At 44.1% G+C, this 18,221-nt stretch overlaps 1 protein-coding gene and 15 non-coding genes across 16 annotated transcripts in view; all 16 read left to right on the forward strand.

Moving 5' to 3' along the window:
• Positions 1-18,221, forward strand: part of GUCY2D (guanylate cyclase 2D, retinal) — a 604,889-nt gene that overhangs the window by 241,095 nt on the left and 345,573 nt on the right. The window lies entirely within an intron of this gene.
• On the forward strand, positions 6,676-6,747 carry TRNAR-CCG (transfer RNA arginine (anticodon CCG)). The gene has a single exon. It is a non-coding gene; the product is annotated as a tRNA-Arg (tRNA).
• On the forward strand, positions 8,164-8,235 carry TRNAW-CCA (transfer RNA tryptophan (anticodon CCA)). The gene has a single exon. It is a non-coding gene; the product is annotated as a tRNA-Trp (tRNA).
• On the forward strand, positions 8,909-8,980 carry TRNAW-CCA (transfer RNA tryptophan (anticodon CCA)). Its single transcript has one exon. It is a non-coding gene; the product is annotated as a tRNA-Trp (tRNA).
• TRNAW-CCA (transfer RNA tryptophan (anticodon CCA)) lies at positions 9,653-9,724 on the forward strand. Its single transcript has one exon. It is a non-coding gene; the product is annotated as a tRNA-Trp (tRNA).
• Positions 10,398-10,469, forward strand: TRNAW-CCA (transfer RNA tryptophan (anticodon CCA)). Its single transcript has one exon. It is a non-coding gene; the product is annotated as a tRNA-Trp (tRNA).
• Positions 11,140-11,211, forward strand: TRNAW-CCA (transfer RNA tryptophan (anticodon CCA)). Its single transcript has one exon. It is a non-coding gene; the product is annotated as a tRNA-Trp (tRNA).
• Positions 11,885-11,956, forward strand: TRNAW-CCA (transfer RNA tryptophan (anticodon CCA)). The gene has a single exon. It is a non-coding gene; the product is annotated as a tRNA-Trp (tRNA).
• Positions 12,630-12,701, forward strand: TRNAW-CCA (transfer RNA tryptophan (anticodon CCA)). The gene has a single exon. It is a non-coding gene; the product is annotated as a tRNA-Trp (tRNA).
• Positions 13,375-13,446, forward strand: TRNAW-CCA (transfer RNA tryptophan (anticodon CCA)). The gene has a single exon. It is a non-coding gene; the product is annotated as a tRNA-Trp (tRNA).
• Positions 14,121-14,192, forward strand: TRNAW-CCA (transfer RNA tryptophan (anticodon CCA)). The gene has a single exon. It is a non-coding gene; the product is annotated as a tRNA-Trp (tRNA).
• Positions 14,866-14,937, forward strand: TRNAC-GCA (transfer RNA cysteine (anticodon GCA)). Its single transcript has one exon. It is a non-coding gene; the product is annotated as a tRNA-Cys (tRNA).
• On the forward strand, positions 15,612-15,683 carry TRNAW-CCA (transfer RNA tryptophan (anticodon CCA)). Its single transcript has one exon. It is a non-coding gene; the product is annotated as a tRNA-Trp (tRNA).
• TRNAW-CCA (transfer RNA tryptophan (anticodon CCA)) lies at positions 16,399-16,470 on the forward strand. The gene has a single exon. It is a non-coding gene; the product is annotated as a tRNA-Trp (tRNA).
• Positions 17,144-17,215, forward strand: TRNAW-CCA (transfer RNA tryptophan (anticodon CCA)). Its single transcript has one exon. It is a non-coding gene; the product is annotated as a tRNA-Trp (tRNA).
• Positions 17,890-17,961, forward strand: TRNAW-CCA (transfer RNA tryptophan (anticodon CCA)). The gene has a single exon. It is a non-coding gene; the product is annotated as a tRNA-Trp (tRNA).

An 18,221-nucleotide genomic window follows, 5' to 3' on the forward strand; every position in this document is an offset into this window, starting at 1 on the left:
AATGCTTTTTGCCGCCATGCAGTCATAAATGTAATACAGATGAGAGGTTCAATAAACAGGGCCCGGAAACGCAACACCATCCCAGATGTTCATTGGTCATGTTACTTGGTTGGGGTCCTGGAGTGTTGCGTAGTCATTTCCAATCCAGGATTGATTCATTTTAATTTGAGTCAGACGGTCTGCATTTTCTGTAGAGAGGCGGATACGCCGATCTGTGACGATGCCTCCGGCAGCACTGAAACAGCGTTCCGACATAACGCTGGCTGCCGGGCAAGCCAGCACCTCTATTGCGTACATTGCCAGTTCGTGCCAGGTGTCTAGCTTCGATACCCAATAGTTGAAGGGTGCAGATGGATGGTTCGACACAGCTACGCCATCTGACATGTAGTCCTTGACCATCTTCTCCAGGCGATCGGTGTTGGAGGTGGATCTGCACGCTTGCTGTTCAGTGGGCTGCGGCTGCATGGGTGTCAGAAAATTTTCCCACTCCAAGGACACTGCCGATACCATTCCCTTTTGGGTACTAGCTGCGGCTTGCGTTGTTTGCTGCCCTCCTGGTCGTCCTGGGTTTGCGGAAGTCAGTCTGTCTGCGTACAACTGGCTAGAGGAGGGGGAGGATGTCAATCTCCTCTCTAAAGTCTCCACAAGGGCCTGCTGGTATTCTTCCATTTTGACCTGTCTGACTCTTTCTTCAAGCAGTTTTGGAACATTGTGTTTGTACCGTGGATCCAGAAGGGTATAAACCCAGTAATTGGTGTTGTCCAGAATGCGCACAATGCGTGGGTCACGTTCAATGCAGTCTAGCATGAATTGAGCCATGTGTGCCAGAGTCCTACCAGAATCCTCATCATCCTCTTGTGAGCGTTGTGATAGTTGTTGTGATGCATCATAGTCGTCACCTTCCTCCTGGTCTGCTTCTGCTGACCATTCGCGTTGAATTGTGGAAGTCCAACGTGCACCGCTCTGGCCCTCGTCAGTGGTGTCATGAAATTCCTGCTCCAACTCCAGCTGTTCCTCCTCCTCTTCTTCGTCATAGCTGCTGGGGCCAGCGTTCCCTGAGGCGGATGGCCTGATGTTGGTACCATCACGCTGATCGTTTTCTCCTTCAGATTCCCCCAGTTGCATCATGACAGCTGTTTCCTTGATTTTTAACATCGACCTCTTCAGTAAACACAGCAGTGGTATGGTAATGCTGACTGAAGAGTTGTCACTGCTCACAAGCAACGTGGATTGCTCAAAATTTTGGAGGACTTGGCAGAGGTCCAACATGTTGGCCCAATCGGATCCACAGAAGCTTGGCAGCTGGCCGGATGCGCCTCGGTACTGCGCCGTCATGTACTGGACCACTGCACTCTTCTGCTCGCAAAAGCGGGCTAGCATGTGCAGCGTAGAATTCCAGCGCGTAGGGACATCACACAGCAAGCGATGGTGGGGGAGATTGAAGCGCTCCTGCATCTTGGCGAGTGCCCCCGAAGCAGTACTGGAATTTCTACAATGTTTGGACACTCGACGCACCTTCAACAGCAGATCGGGCACGCCTGGGTATGTCCTCAGGAACCGCTGAACTACTAGGTTCATCACGTGCGCCAGGCAAGGGATGTGTGTCAGCTTAGCCAACCTTAAAGCGCGAATGAGATTACTCCCATTATCACACACAACCATGCCCGGTTTCAGGTCCAGCGGTGCCAGCCACAAATCCGTCTGTTCCTTTATTCCCCTCCAAATTTCCTCCCCTGTGTGCTGCTTATCCCCAAGGCAGATTAGCTTCAGCAACGCTTGCTGACGCATGCCAACAGCTGTGCTGCACTGCTTCCACGATCCTACTGCTGCTGGGTTAGCGTTTCCGGATGAGGTACAGCTTTGAGATGCGTTGGAGGAGAAGGAGTCAGAGAGGTAGGTGCTGCTGTTATCCAGTGGGAGGGACGGCGGTGCAGCTGTTTGTGGCGTGGGCAACACCCGTGCCGTAGCAGGTGAGGAATCGCTGCCAGGCTCCACAAGGTTCACCCAGTGCGCGGTAAGGGAGATGTATCGACCCTGGCCGAACGCACTCGTCCAGGTGTCAGTGGTGAGGTGAACCTTGCAGGCAACGGCATTCTTCAAGCTTCGGGTTATTTTGCTGACCACGTGCTCATGCAACTCAGGCACTGCAGAGCGTGCAAAGTGGTAGCGGCTGGGAACCACGTAACGTGGGATGGCCACTGACATCATGCCCTTGAAGCTTTTTGTCTCCACCAATCGATATGGCAGCATTTCGCAGGCCAGAAGCTTGGCTATGCTGGCTGTTACTGCCACGGCCCGGGGGTCATTTGCTGGCAATTTCCTCTTGCGCTCAAACATCTCCGACACAGACAACTGAACCGTAGCGCTGCACACGGAAGGGCTGTTGGTTGTTGTGTTTGATGAACACTGGGAGACCTCAAGAGCACTACTCCGGAAAGTGACAGTGTCAGCGTCGTCTGATGTTTGTGAATGTTGTGAACCACGCAATGGCTGGGCTACTGCTGCTGCTGAGGCGGGTCTGGTGAACCCAAGGGAGGCAGTGTTGTTTCTGGTACCCTGTCCTGACGCGTTTGCCCAAAGAGTGGGATGTTTGGATAGCATGTGACGGCTCATGCTGGTGGTGGAGAGGTTGTTAATATTTTTCCCCCTGCTCAGGCGGGTCTTGCACACCTTGCAAATCGCCATGGTAACATCCTCAGTGCAGTCTTCAAAGAAAGCCCAGACTTTGGAGCACCTGCCTCCTTGCTGGCGATTTCTGTTTGCTCCTCTTTTGCCTCTCACTTGAACTTCCACGCTTGTGGTGCCTGAAATTGCGCGCCGCCTACCTTGTGGCACAAGGCGAACTCGTGCAGCAGTGTGTTCTTCAACAGACTCATCTGTGCTGCTGCTACGACGGCGATGTTCTCGTTCACAAACAAAATCTGGGTCTCTGTCCACATTGTCCATACCCTCCTCTTCCATCTCCTCAAACTCGTCATATGTCATTGTGGGCCACCGCCGTGGAGTAGAGCTCCCCACAACAACCTCTGCGCAGCACACTCCAACGTCGTCTTCCAGATCTTGTCGGCCGACCTCCTGCAATTGCAACCCCTCCTGCCCAAATTGCTCTGGGATTTGGGTTTCCGAGTCCTCTTCGGACTCGCCTTGTATTTCAGTGCGCGGTGCATTTCCCACAGTTAACGGTTGTGAATCCAGGCACAACATTTCTGGCTGTTCCTCCATTGACCTTTGAAAGGTGGAAGTTTGTTGGGCTGGGAATAGCTCCTGCGAATACCCCATTGTGTCCTGAGGTAATTCATCGGACTGGTTATCTGGCAGTTGTGTGCGTGGTGTCGCTGCCGGTTGTGTCAGCTTTGTGCCCACTGGCTCCTTGTAACTGGCTGAGGACTCGGACCTCGTGCGTGATGTGCTGGTGCTGCTTAACCCACTGCTGGACGCTTGAGAGGTCATCCAAGTAATTATCTGGTCCTGTTCTTTTGGATTTGTGAGGGTTGTTGTCCTGGACAACATGGGCGGTATTGAGTGGGTTTTCTTGGGTGCTCCCCTGTGGCCTGTACGTGAACCGTCAGGGGAAACACCTCTTCCCTTGCCCCTCCCTCTTTCACCGGATTTCTTCCTCATTTCACTTATCCTTACAGTACACGCTGACTGGCAGCAGTACAGTGACAGTACAGAAATGCTATACAGTACCACTATTCCCAGCAGCGACACAGAGCACAATGCTATACAGTGACGGGTGAGCGGTGTACCACTATTCCCAGCAGCGACACAGAGCACAATGCTATACAGTGACGGGTGAGCGGTGTACCACTATTCCCAGCAGCGACACAGAGCACAATGCTATACAGTGACGGGTGAGCGGTGTACCACTATTCCCAGCAGCGACACAGAGCACAATGCTATACAGTGGCGAACGAGCGGTGTACCACTATTCCCAGCAGACACAGAACAGTACACAGAATGCTATATAGTGTGGCTGAACGAGCGGTGTACCACTATTCCCAGCAGACACAGAACAGTACACAGAATGCTATATAGTGTGGCTGAACGAGCGGTGTACTACTGTTCCCAGCAGACACAGAACAGTACACAGAATGCTATATAGTGTGGCTGAACGAGCGGTGTACTACTGTTCCCAGCAGACACAGAACAGTACACAGAATGCTATATAGTGTGGCTGAACGAGCGGTGTACCACTGTTCCCAGCAGACACAGAACAGTACACAGAATGCTATATAGTGTGGCTGAACGAGCGGTGTACCACTATTCCCAGCAGACACAGAACAGTACACAGAATGCTATATAGTGTGGCTGAACGAGCGGTGTACCACTATTCCCAGCAGACACAGAACAGTACACAGAATGCTATATAGTGTGGCTGAACGAGCGGTGTACTACTGTTCCCAGCAGACACAGAACAGTACACAGAATGCTATATAGTGTGGCTGAACGAGCGGTGTACCACTGTTCCCAGCAGACACAGAACAGTACACAGAATGCTATATAGTGTGGCTGAACGAGCGGTGTACCACTATTCCCAGCAGACACAGAACAGTACACAGAATGCTATATAGTGTGGCTGAACGAGCGGTGTACCACTGTTCCCAGCAGACACAGAACAGTACACAGAATGCTATATAGTGTGGCTGAACGAGCGGTGTACTACTGTTCCCAGCAGACACAGAACAGTACACAGAATGCTATATAGTGTGGCTGAACGAGCGGTGTACTACTGTTCCCAGCAGACACAGAACAGTACACAGAATGCTATATAGTGTGGCTGAACGAGCGGTGTACTACTGTTCCCAGCAGACACAGAACAGTACACAGAATGCTATATAGTGTGGCTGAACGAGCGGTGTACTACTGTTCCCAGCAGACACAGAACAGTACACAGAATGCTATATAGTGTGGCTGAACGAGCGGTGTACTACTGTTCCCAGCAGACACAGAACAGTACACAGAATGCTATATAGTGTGGCTGAACGAGCGGTGTACTACTGTTCCCAGCAGACACAGAACAGTACACAGAATGCTATATAGTGTGGCTGAACGAGCGGTGTACCACTGTTCCCAGCAGACACAGAACAGTACACAGAATGCTATATAGTGTGGCTGAACGAGCGGTGTACCACTGTTCCCAGCAGACACAGAACAGTACACAGAATGCTATATAGTGTGGCTGAACGAGCGGTGTACTACTGTTCCCAGCAGACACAGAACAGTACACAGAATGCTATATAGTGTGGCTGAACGAGCGGTGTACTACTGTTCCCAGCAGACACAGAACAGTACACAGAATGCTATATAGTGTGGCTGAACGAGCGGTGTACCACTGTTCCCAGCAGACACAGAACAGTACACAGAATGCTATATAGTGTGGCTGAACGAGCGGTGTACTACTGTTCCCAGCAGACACAGAACAGTACACAGAATGCTATATAGTGTGGCTGAACGAGCGGTGTACTACTGTTCCCAGCAGACACAGAACAGTACACAGAATGCTATATAGTGTGGCTGAACGAGCGGTGTACTACTGTTCCCAGCAGACACAGAACAGTACACAGAATGCTATATAGTGTGGCTGAACGAGCGGTGTACCACTGTTCCCAGCAGACACAGAACAGTACACAGAATGCTATATAGTGTGGCTGAACGAGCGGTGTACCACTGTTCCCAGCAGACACAGAACAGTACACAGAATGCTATATAGTGTGGCTGAACGAGCGGTGTACTACTGTTCCCAGCAGACACAGAACAGTACACAGAATGCTATATAGTGTGGCTGAACGAGCGGTGTACTACTGTTCCCAGCAGACACAGAACAGTACACAGAATGCTATATAGTGTGGCTGAACGAGCGGTGTACCACTGTTCCCAGCAGACACAGAACAGTACACAGAATGCTATATAGTGTGGCTGAACGAGCGGTGTACTACTGTTCCCAGCAGTGACACACAATGACTGGGGGGGACCCTGGCTAGCGTGGCTGGAGCGCGAACTACCCTGCCTGCCTACCCAAAGCTAAACCCACAGACAAATGGCGGAGATATGACGTGGTTCGGGTATTTATTTACCCGAACCACGTGACAGTTCGGCCAATCAGAGCGCGTTCGGGTCCGAACCACGTGACCCGTTCGGCCAATCACAGCGCTAGCCGAACGTTCGGGGAACGTTCGGCCATGCGCTCTTAGTTCGGCCATATGGCCGAACGGTTTGGCCGAGCACCGTCAGGTGTTCGGCCGAACTCGAACATCACCCGAACAGGGTGATGTTCTGCAGAACCCGAACAGTGGCGAACACTGTTCGCCCAACACTAGCTGCCTTTTAAAATGCTGTTAACCTTTGTCATTTGAAGAGAAAGCAAAGAAAAATAAGCAGTGGACACAGTAGTGAGTGTCTGAGGATAGAAGCATTGTGTGGCATTTCTGGTATTCTCTTTTTTGCTTAAAATTGTGTAGAGAAGAGAACGCTGGTACCCTCTGTGAGTATAGCATTATTAGCAGTAAACCATTGTTGTCATTGTAAACAAAAGAAAGTCTCTTAGGTCGTCGATCAAACAGTTCCAAAAACTGTCAGTATAACATTACTAGCAGTAAACCCATTTTGTCATTGTAAAGAAAAGAAAGTCTCTTAGGCCGTCGATGTAACTGTTCCAATACGAAAGAATGCAGGGACCTCGTGGCGCAACGGTAGCGCGTCTGACTCCGGATCTGAAGGTTGCGTGTTCAAATCACGTCGGGGTCAGTGAGCTTTTTCACACAAGCCCATGTCTTCACATGGACTCCTTGAAATGCTGTAACCGATTGGAAAATTCTGACAGGGCAGAACATTGAAAGTACACGTAGCTCACTATCCTCATAGGAGCTGAGAAAGTACACTGTCCACTCTCCCACAGCAATTAAAAATATCCCTTAGCTTGCTACGCAATTGGGCAAAGTTCTACAACCTTTCTTGTGGGGCTGCTGGTGCAGTTGTATAGAAGTGACTATAAACGCTATATTTTCATTTGAACATGACACTTTTCATGTAGCATGATGTGTTTAAGAAGGTGTTTAGTGTGGCTGCCTGTTAAAATGCTGTTAACCTTTTTCATTTGAAGAGAAAACAAAGAAAAATAAGCAGTGGGCACAGTAGTGAGTGTCTGAGGATAGAAGCATTGTGTGGCATTTCTGGTATTCTCTTATTTGCTTAAAATTGTGTAGAGAAGAGAACGCTGGTACCCTCTGTGAGTATAGCATTATTAGCAGTAAACCATTGTTGTCATTGTAAACAAAAGAAAGTCTCTTAGGCCGTCGATCAAACAGTTCCAAAAACTGTCAGTATAACATTACTAGCAGTAAACCCATATTGTCATTGTAAAGAAAAGAAAGTCTCTTAGGCCGTCGATGTAACTTTTCCAATACAAAAGAATGCAGGGACCTCGTGGCGCAACGGTAGCTCGGCTGATTCCAGATCAGAAGGTTGCGTGTTCAAATCACGTCGGGGTCAGTGAGCTTTTTCACACAAGCCCATGTCTTCACATGGACTCCTTGAAATGCTGTAACCGATTGGAAAATTCTGAAAGGGCAAAACATTGAAAGTACACTTAGCTCACTATCCTCATAGGAGCTGAGAAAGTACACTGTCCACTCTCTCACAGCAATAAAAAATATCCCTTAGCTTGCTACGCAATTGGGCAAAGTTCTACAACCCTTCTTTTGGGGCTGCTGATGCAGTTGTATAGAAGTGACTGTAAACGCTATATTTTCATTTGAACATGACACTTTTCATGTAGCATGATGTGTTTAAGAAAGTGTTTAGTGTGGCTGCCTTTTAAAATGCTGTTAACCTTTTTCATTTAAAGAGAAAGCAAAGAAAAATAAGCAGTGGGCACAGTAGTGAGTGTCTGAGGATAGAAACATTGTGTGGCATTTCTGGTATTCTCTTATTTGCTTAAAATTGTGTAGAGAAGAGAACGCTGGTACCCTCTGCGAGTATAGCATTATTAGCAGTAAACCATTGTTGTCATTGTAAACAAAAGAAAGTCTCTTAGGTCGTCGATCAAACAGTTCCAAAAACTGTCAGTATAACATTACTAGCAGTAAACCCATTTTGTCATTGTAAAGAAAAGAAAGTCTCTTAGGCCGTCGATGTAACTGTTCCAATATGAAAGGAAGCAGGGACCTCGTGGCGCAACGGTAGTGCGTCTGACTCCAGATCAGAAGGTTGCGTGTTCAAATCACATTGGGGTCAGTGAGCTTTTTCACACAAGCCCATGTCTTCACATGGACTCCTTGAAATGCTGTAACCGATTGGTAATATTCTGAAAGGGCAAAACATTGAAAGTACACTTAGCTCACTATCCTCATAGGAGCTGAGAAAGTACACTGTCCACTCTCTCACAGCAATAAAAAATATTCCCTAGCTTGCTACACAATTGGGCAAAGTTCTACAACCCTTCTTTTGGGGCTGCTGGTGCAGTTGTATAGAAGTGACTATAAACGCTATATTTTCATTTGAACATGACACTTTTCATGTAGCATGATGTGTTTAAGAAGGTGTTTAGTGTGGCTGCCTGTTAAAATGCTGTTAACCTTTTTCATTTGAAGAGAAAGCAAAGAAAAATAAGCAGTGGGCACAGTAGTGAGTGTCTGAGGATAGAAGCATTGTGTGGCATTTCTGGTATTCTCTTATTTGCTTAAAATTGTGTAGAGAAGAGAACGCTGGTACCCTCTGTGAGTATAGCATTATTAGCAGTAAACCATTGTTGTCATTGTAAACAAAAGAAAGTCTCTTAGGCCGTCGATCAAACAGTTCCAAAAACTGTGAGTATAACATTACTAGCAGTAAACCCATATTGTCATTGTAAAGAAAAGAAAGTCTCTTAGGCCGTCGATGTAACTTTTCCAATACAAAAGAATGCAGCGACCTTGTGGCGCAACAGTAGCGCGTCTGACTCCAGATCAGAAGGTTGCGTGTTCAAATCACGTCGGGGTCAGTGAGCTTTTTCACACAAGCCCATGTCTTCACATGGACTCCTTGAAATGCTGTAACCGATTGGAAAATTCTGAAAGGGCAAAACATTGAAAGTACACGTAGCTAACTATCCTCATAGGAGCTGAGAAAGTACACTGTCCACTCTCTCACAGCAATAAAAAATATCCCTTAGCTTGCTACGCAATTGGGCAAAGTTCTACAACCCTTGTTTTGGGGCTGCTGGTGCAGTTGTATAGAAGTGACTATAAACGCTATATTTTCATTTGAACATGACACTTTTCTTGTAACATGATGTGTTTAAGAAGGTGTTTAGTGTGGCTGCCTTTTAAAATGCTGTTAACCTTTTTCATTTGAAGAGAAAGCAAAGAAAAATAAGCAGTGGACACAGTAGTGAGTGTCTGAGGATAGAAGCATTGTGTGGCATTTCTGGTATTCTCTTTTTTGCTTAAAATTGTGTAGAGAAGAGAACGCTGGTACCCTCTGTGAGTATAGCATTATTAGCAGTAAACCATTGTTGTCATTGTAAACAAAAGAAGGTCTCTTAGGTCGTCGATCAAACAGTTCCAAAAACTGTCAGTATAACATTACTAGCAGTAAACCCATTTTGTCATTGTAAAGAAAAGAAAGTCTCTTAGGCCGTCGATGTAACTGTTCCAAAACGAAAGAATGCAGCGACCTTGTGGCGCAACAGTAGCGTGTCTGACTCCAGATCTGAAGGTTGCGTGTTCAAATCACGTCGGGGTCAGTGAGCTTTTTCACACAAGCCCATGTCTTCACATGGACTCCTTGAAATGCTGTAACCGATTGGAAAATTCTGACAGGGCAAAACATTGAAAGTACACTTAGCTCACTATCCTCATAGGAGCTGAGAAAGTACACTGTCCACTCTCCCACAGCAATTAAAAATATCTCTTAGCTTGCTACGCAATTGGGCAAAGTTCTACAACCCTTCTTTTGGGGCTGCTGGTGCAGTTGTATAGAAGTGACTATAAACGCTATATTTTCATTTGAACATGACACTTTTCATGTAGCATGATGTGTTTAAGAAGGTGTTTAGTGTGGCTGCCTGTTAAAATGCTGTTAACCTTTTTCATTTGAAGAGAAAGCAAAGAAAAATAAGCAGTGGGCACAGTAGTGAGTGTCTGAGGATAGAAACATTGTGTGGCATTTCTGGTATTCTCTTTTTTGCTTAAAATTGTGTAGAGAAGAGAACGCTGGTACCCTCTGTGAGTATAGCATTATTAGCAGTAAACCATTGTTGTCATTGTAAACAAAAGAAAGTCTCTTAAGCCGTCGATCAAACAGTTCCAAAAAACTGTCAGTATAACATTACTAGCAGTAAACCCATATTGTCATTGTAAAGAAAAGAAAATCTCTTAGGCCGTCGATGTAACTTTTCCAATGCACAAGAATGCAGGGACCTCGTGGCGCAACGGTAGCGCTTCTGACTCCAGATCAGAAGGTTGCGTGTTCAAATCACGTCGGGGTCAGTGAGCTTTTTCACACAAGCCCATGTCTTCACATGGACTCCTTGAAATGCTGTAACCGATTAAAATTCTGACAGGGCAAAACATTGAAGGTACACGTAGCTCACTATCCTCATAGGAGCTGAGAAAGTACACTGTCCACTCTCTCACAGCAATTAAAAATATCCCTTAGCTTGCTACGCAATTGGGCAAAGTTCTACAACCCTTGTTTTGGGGCTGCTGGTGCAGTTGTATAGAAGTGACTATAAACGCTATATTTTCATTTGAACATGACACTTTTCATGTAGCATGATGTGTTTAAGAATGTGTTTAGTGTGGCTGCCTTTTAAAATGCTGTTAACCTTTTTCATTTGAAGAGAAAGCAAAGAAAAATAAGCAGTGGGCACAGTAGTGAGTGACTGAGGATAGAAGCATTGTGTGGCATTTCTGGTATTCTCTTTTTTGCTTAAAATTGTGTAGAGAAGAGAACGCTGGGACCCTCTGTGAGTATATCATTATTAGCAGTAAACCACTGTTGTCATTGTAAACAAAAGAAGGTCTCTTAGGGCGTCGATCAAACAGTTCCAAAAACTGCCAGTATAACATTACTAGCAGTAAACCCATATTGTCATTGTAAAGAAAAGAAAATCTCTTAGGCCGTCGATGTAACTTTTCCAATACAAAAGAATGCAGGGACCTTGTGGCGCAACAGTAGCGCGTCTGACTCCAGATCAGAAGGTTGCGTGTTCAAATCACGTCGGGGTCAGTGAGCTCTTTCACACAAGCCCATGTCTTCACATGGACTCCTTGAAATGCTGTAACCGATTGGTAATATTCTTAAAGGGCAAAACATTGATAGTACACTTAGCTCACTATCCTCATAGGAGCTGAGAAAGTACACTGTCCACTCTCTCACAGCAATAAAAAATATCCCTTAGCTTGCTACGCAATTGGGCAAAGTTCTACAACCCTTCTTTTGGGGCTGCTGGTGCAGTTGTATAGAAGTGACTATAAACGCTATATTTTCATTTGAACATGACACTTTTCTTGTAGCATGATGCGTTTAAGAAGGTGTTTAGTGTGGCTGCCTTTTAAAATGCTGTTAACCTTTTTCATTTGAAGAGAAAGCAAAGAAAAATAAGCAGTGGGCACAGTAGTGAGTGTCTGAGGATAGAAGCATTGTGTGGCATTTCTGGTATTCTCTTTTTTGCTTAAAATTGTGTAGAGAAGAGAACGCTGGTACCCTCTGTGAGTATAGCATTATTAGCAGTAAACCATTGTTGTCATTGTAAACAAAGGAAAGTCTCTTAGGTCGTCGATCAAACAGTTCCAAAAACTGTCAGTATAACATTACTAGCAGTAAACCCATATTGTCATTGTAAAGAAAAGAAAATCTCTTAGGCCGTCGATGTAACTTTTCCAATACAAAAGAATGCAGGGACCTCGTGGCGCAACGGTAGCGCGTCTGACTCCAGATCAGAATATTGCGTGTTCAAATCACGTCGGGGTCATTGAGCTTTTTCACACAAGCCCATGTCTTCACATGGACTCCTTGAAATGCTGTAACCGATTGGTAATATTGTGCAAGGGCAAAACATTGAAAGTACACTTAGCTCACTATCCTCATAGGAGCTGAGAAAGTACACTGTCCACTCTCTCACAGCAATAAAAAATATCCCTTAGCTTGCTACGCAATTGGGCAAAGTTCTACAACCCTTCTTTTGGGGCTGCTGGTGCAGTTGTATAGAAGTGACTATAAACGCTATATTTTCATTTGAACATGACACTTTTCATGTAGCATGATGTGTTTAAGAATGTGTTTAGTGTGGCTGCCTTTTAAAATGCTGTTAACCTTTTTCATTTGAAGAGAAAGCAAAGAAAAATAAGCAGTGGGCACAGTAGTGAGTGACTGAGGATAGAAGCATTGTGTGGCATTTCTGGTATTCTCTTTTTTGCTTAAAATTGTGTAGAGAAGAGAACGCTGGGACCCTCTGTGAGTATAGCATTATTAGCAGTAAACCACTGTTGTCATTGTAAACAAAAGAAAGTCTCTTAGGGCGTCGATCAAACAGTTCCAAAAACTGCCAGTATAACATTACTAGCAGTAAACCCATATTGTCATTGTAAAGAAAAGAAAATCTCTTAGTCCGTCGATGTAACTTTTCCAATACAAAAGACTGCACGGACCTCGTGGCGCAACGGTAGCGCGTCTGACTCCAGATCAGAAGGTTGCGTGTTCAAATCATGTCGGGGTCAGTGAGCTTTTTCACACAAGCCCATGTCTTCACATGGACTCCTTGAAATGCTGTAACCGATTGGTAATATTCTGAAAGGGCAAAACATTGAAAGTACACTTAGCTCACTATCCTCATAGGAGCTGAGAAAGTACACTGTCCACTCTCTCACAGCAATAAAAAATATCCCTTAGCTTGCTACGCAATTGGGCAAAGTTCTACAACCCTTCTTTTGGGGCTGCTGGTGCAGTTGTATAGAAGTGACTATAAACGCTATATTTTCATTTGAACATGACACTTTTCATGTAGCATGATGTGTTTAAGAATGTGTTTAGTGTGGCTGCCTTTTAAAATGCTGTTAACCTTTTTCATTTGAAGAGAAAGCAAAGAAAAATAAGCAGTGGGCACAGTAGTGAGTGACTGAGGATAGAAGCATTGTGTGTCATTTCTGGTATTCTCTTTTTTGCTTAAAATTGTGTAGAGAAGAGAACGCTGGTACCCTCTGTGAGTATAGCATTATTAGCAGTAAACCATTGTTGTCATTGTAAACAAAAGAAAGTCTCTTAGGTCGTCGATCAAACTGTTCCAAAAACTGTCAGTATAAAATTACTAGCAGTAAACCCATTTTGTCATTGTAAAGAAAAGAAAGTCTCTTAGGCCGTCGATGTAACTGTTCCAATATTAAAGAATGCAGGGACCTCGTGGCGCAACGGTAGCACGTCTGACTCCAGATCAGAAGGTTGCGTGTTCAAATCACATCGGGGTCAGTGAGCTTTTTCACACAAGCCCATGTCTTCACATGGACTCCTTGAAATGCTGTAACCGATTGGTAATATTCTAAAAAGAGGAAAACATTGAAAGTACATTTAGCTCACTATCCTCATAGGAGCTGAGAAAGTACACTGTCCACTCTCTCACAGCAATAAAAAATATCCCTTAGCTTGCTACGCAATTGTGCAAAGTTCTACAACCCTTCTTTTGGGGCTGCTGGTGCAGTTGTATAGAAGTGACTATAAACGCTATATTTTCATTTGAACATGACACTTTTCATGTAGCATGATGTGTTTAAGAAGGTGTTTAGTGTGGCTGCCTTTTAAAATGCTGTTAACCTTTTTCATTTGAAGAGAAAGCAAAGAAAAATAAGCAGTGGGCACAGTAGTGAGTGACTGAGGATAGAAGCATTGTGTGGCATTTCTGGTATTCTCTTTTTTGCTTAAAATTGTGTAGAGAAGAGAACGCTGGGACCCTCTGTGAGTATAGCATTATTAGCAGTAAACCATTGTTGTCATTGTAAACAAAAGAAAGTCTCTTAGGGCGTCGATCAAACAGTTCCAAAAACTGCCAGTATAACATTACTAGCACTAAACCCATATTGTCATTGTAAAGAAAAGAAAATCTCTTAGGCCGTCGATGTAACTTTTCCAATACAAAAGAATGCAGGGACCTCGTGGCGCAACGGTAGCGCGTCTGACTCCAGATCAGAAGGTTGCATGTTCAAAACACGTCGGGGTCAGTGAGCTTTTTCACACAAGCCCATGTCTTCACATGGACTCCTTGAAATGCTGTAACCGATTGGTAAAATTCGGAAAGGGCAAAACATTGAAAGTACACTTAGCTCACTATCCTCATAGGAGCTAAGAAAGTACACTGTCCACTCTCTCACAGCAATAAAAAATATCCCTTAGCTTGCTACGCAATTGGGCAAAGTTCTACAACCCTTCTTTTGGGGCTGCTGGTGCAGTTGTATAGAAGTGACTATAAACGCTATATTTTCATTTGAACATGACACTTTTCATGTAGCATGATGTGTTTAAGAAGGTGTTTAGTGTGGCTGCCTTTTAAAATGCTGTTAACCTTTTTCATTTGAAGAGAAAGCAAAGAAAAATAAGCAGTGGGCACAGTAGTGAGTGTCTGAGGATAGAAGCATTGTGTGGCATTTCTGGTATTCTCTTTTTTGCTTCAAATTGTGTAGAGAAGAGAACACTGGTACCCTCTGTGAGTATAGCATTATTAGCAGTAAACCATTGTTGTCATTGTAAACAAAAGAAAGTCTCTTAGGCCGTCGATCAAACAGTTCCAAAAACTGTGAGTATAACATTACTAGCAGTAAACCCATATTGTCATTGTAAAGAAAAGAAATTCTCTTAGGCCGTCGATGTAACTGTTCCAATATGAAAGAATGCAGTGACCTCGTGGCGCAACGGTAGCGCGTCTGACTGCAGATCAGAAGGTTGCGTGTTCAAATCACGTCGGGGTCAGTGAGCTTTTTCACACAAGCCCATGTCTTCACATGGACTCCTTGAAATGCTGTAACCAATTGGTAATATTCTAAAAAGAGGAAAACATTGAAAGTACACTTAGCTCACTATCCTCGTAGGAGCTAAGAAAGTACACTGTCCACGCTCTCACAGCAATAAAAAATATCCCTTAGCTTGCTACGCAATTGGGCAAAGTTCTACAACCCTTCTTTTGGGGCTGCTAGTGCAGTTGTATAGAAGTGACTATAAACGCTATATTTTCATTTGAACATGACACTTTTTATGTAGCATGATGTGTTTAAGAATGTGTTTAGTGTGGCTGCCTTTTAAAATGCTGTTAACCTTTTTCATTTGAAGAGAAAGCAAAGAAAAATAAGCAGTGGGCACAGTAGTGAGTGACTGAGGATAGAAGCATTGTGTGGCATTTCTGGTATTCTCTTTTTTGCTTAAAATTGTGTAGAGAAGAGAACGCTGGTACCCTCTGTGAGTATAGCATTATTAGCAGTAAACCATTGTTGTCATTGTAAACAAAAGAAAGTCTCTTAGGCCGTCGATCAAACAGTTCCAAAAACTGTGAGTATAAAATTACTAGCAGTAAACCCATTTTGTCATTGTAAAGAAAAGAAAGTCTCTTAGGCCGTCGATGTAACTGTTCCAATATTAAAGAATGCAGGGACCTCGTGGCGCAACGGTAGCACGTCTGACTCCAGATCAGAAGGTTGCGTGTTCAAATCACGTCGGGGTCAGTGAGCTTTTTCACACAAGCCCATGTCTTCACATGGACTCCTTGAAATGCTGTAACCGATTGGTAATATTCTAAAAAGAGGAAAACATTGAAAGTACATTTAGCTCACTATCCTCATAGGAGCTGAGAAAGTACACTGTCCACTCTCTCACAGCAATAAAAAATATCCCTTAGCTTGCTACGCAATTGGGCAAAGTTCTACAACCCTTCTTTTGGGGCTGTAGCATGATGTGTTTAAGAAGGTGTTTAGTGTGGCTGCCTTTTAAAATGCTGTTAACCTTTTTCATTTGAAGAGAAAGCAAAGAAAAATAAGCAGTGGGCACAGTAGTGAGTGTCTGAGGATAGAAGCATTGTGTGGCATTTCTGGTATTCTCTTTTTTGCTTAAAATTGTGTAGAGAAGAGAACGCTGGTACCCTCTGTGAGTATTTATTATTATTATTATTTATTTATTTATAAAGCGCCAACATATTCCGTGGCGCTGTACAATGTAAGAAAACAAACAAGGGATACATAATGATACAGACAATGATATAGCATTATTAGCAGTAAACCATTGTTGTCATTGTAAACAAAAGAAAGTCTCTTAGGTCGTCGATCAAACAGTTCCAAAAACTGTCAGTATAACATTACTAGCAGTAAACCCATATTGTCATTGTAAAGAAAAGAAAATCTCTTAGGCCGTCGATGTAACTTTTCCAATACAAAAGAATGCAGGGACCTCGTGGCGCAACGGTAGCGCGTCTGACTCCAGATCAGAAGGTTGCGTGTTCAAATCACGTCGGGGTCAGTGAGCTTTTTCACACAAGCCCATGTCTTCACATGGACTCCTTGAAATGCTGTAACCGATTGGTAATATTCTGAAAGGGCAAAACATTGAAAGTACACTTAGCTCACTATCCTCATAGGAGCTGAGAAAGTACACTGTCCACTCTCTCACAGCAATAAAAAATATCCCTTAGCTTGCTACGCAATTGGGCAAAGTTCTACAACCCTTCTTTTGGGGCTGCTGGTGCAGTTGTATAGAAGTGACTATAAACGCTATATTTTCATTTGAACATGACACTTTTCATGTAGCATGATGTGTTTAAGAAGGTGTTTAGTGTGGCTGCCTTTTAAAATGCTGTTAACCTTTTTCATTTGAAGAGAAAGCAAAGAAAAATAAGCAGTGGGCACAGTAGTGAGTGACTGAGGATAGAAGCATTGTGTGGCATTTCTGGTATTCTCTTTTTTGCTTAAAATTGTGTAGAGAAGAGAACGCTGGTACCCTCTGTGAGTATAGCATTATTAGCAGTAAACCATTGTTGTCATTGTAAACAAAAGAAAGTCTCTTAGGTCGTCGATCAAACAGTTCCAAAAACTGTCAGTATAACATTACTAGCAGTAAACCCATATTGTCATTGTAAAGAAAAGAAAGTCTCTTAGGCCGTCGATGTAACTGTTCCAATATGAAAGAATGCAGGGACCTCGTGGCGCAACGGTAGCGCGTCTGACTCCAGATCAGAAGGTTGCGTGTTCAAATCATGTCGGGGTCAGTGAGCTTTTTCACACAAGCCCATGTCTTCACATGGACTCCTTGAAATGCTGTAACCGATTGGTAATATTCTAAAAAGAGGAAAACATTGAAAGTACACTTAGCTCACTATCCTCATAGGAGCTGAGAAAGTACACTGTCCACTCTCTCACAGCAATAAAAAATATCCCTTAGCTTGCTACGCAATTGGGCAAAGTTCTACAACCCTTCTTTTGGGGCTGCTGGTGCAGTTGTATAGAAGTGACTATAAACGCTATATTTTCATTTGAACATGACACTTTTCATGTAGCATGATGTGTTTAAGAAGGTGTTTAGTGTGGCTGCCTTTTAAAATGCTGTTAACCTTTTTCATTTGAAGAGAAAGCAAAGAAAAATAAGCAGTGGGCACAGTAGTGAGTGACTGAGGATAGAAGCATTGTGTGGCATTTCTGGTATTCTCTTTTTTGCTTAAAATTGTGTAGAGAAGAGAACGCTGGGACCCTCTGTGAGTATAGCATTATTAGCAGTAAACCATTGTTGTCATTGTAAACAAAAGAAAGTCTCTTAGGGCGTCGATCAAACAGTTCCAAAAACTGCCAGTATAACATTACTAGCACTAAACCCATATTGTCATTGTAAAGAAAAGAAAATCTCTTAGGCCGTCGATGTAACTTTTCCAATACAAAAGAATGCAGGGACCTCGTGGCGCAACGGTAGCGCGTCTGACTCCAGATCAGAAGGTTGCATGTTCAAAACACGTCGGGGTCAGTGAGCTTTTTCACACAAGCCCATGTCTTCACATGGACTCCTTGAAATGCTGTAACCGATTGGTAAAATTCGGAAAGGGCAAAACATTGAAAGTACACTTAGCTCACTATCCTCATAGGAGCTAAGAAAGTACACTGTCCACTCTCTCACAGCAATAAAAAATATCCCTTAGCTTGCTACGCAATTGGGCAAAGTTCTACAACCCTTCTTTTGGGGCTGCTGGTGCAGTTGTATAGAAGTGACTATAAACGCTATATTTT

The sequence above is a fragment of the Hyperolius riggenbachi genome, chromosome 3 (genome assembly GCF_040937935.1).
Source record: "Hyperolius riggenbachi isolate aHypRig1 chromosome 3, aHypRig1.pri, whole genome shotgun sequence".
In the NCBI taxonomy this organism is placed as follows: Eukaryota; Metazoa; Chordata; class Amphibia; order Anura; family Hyperoliidae; genus Hyperolius; species Hyperolius riggenbachi.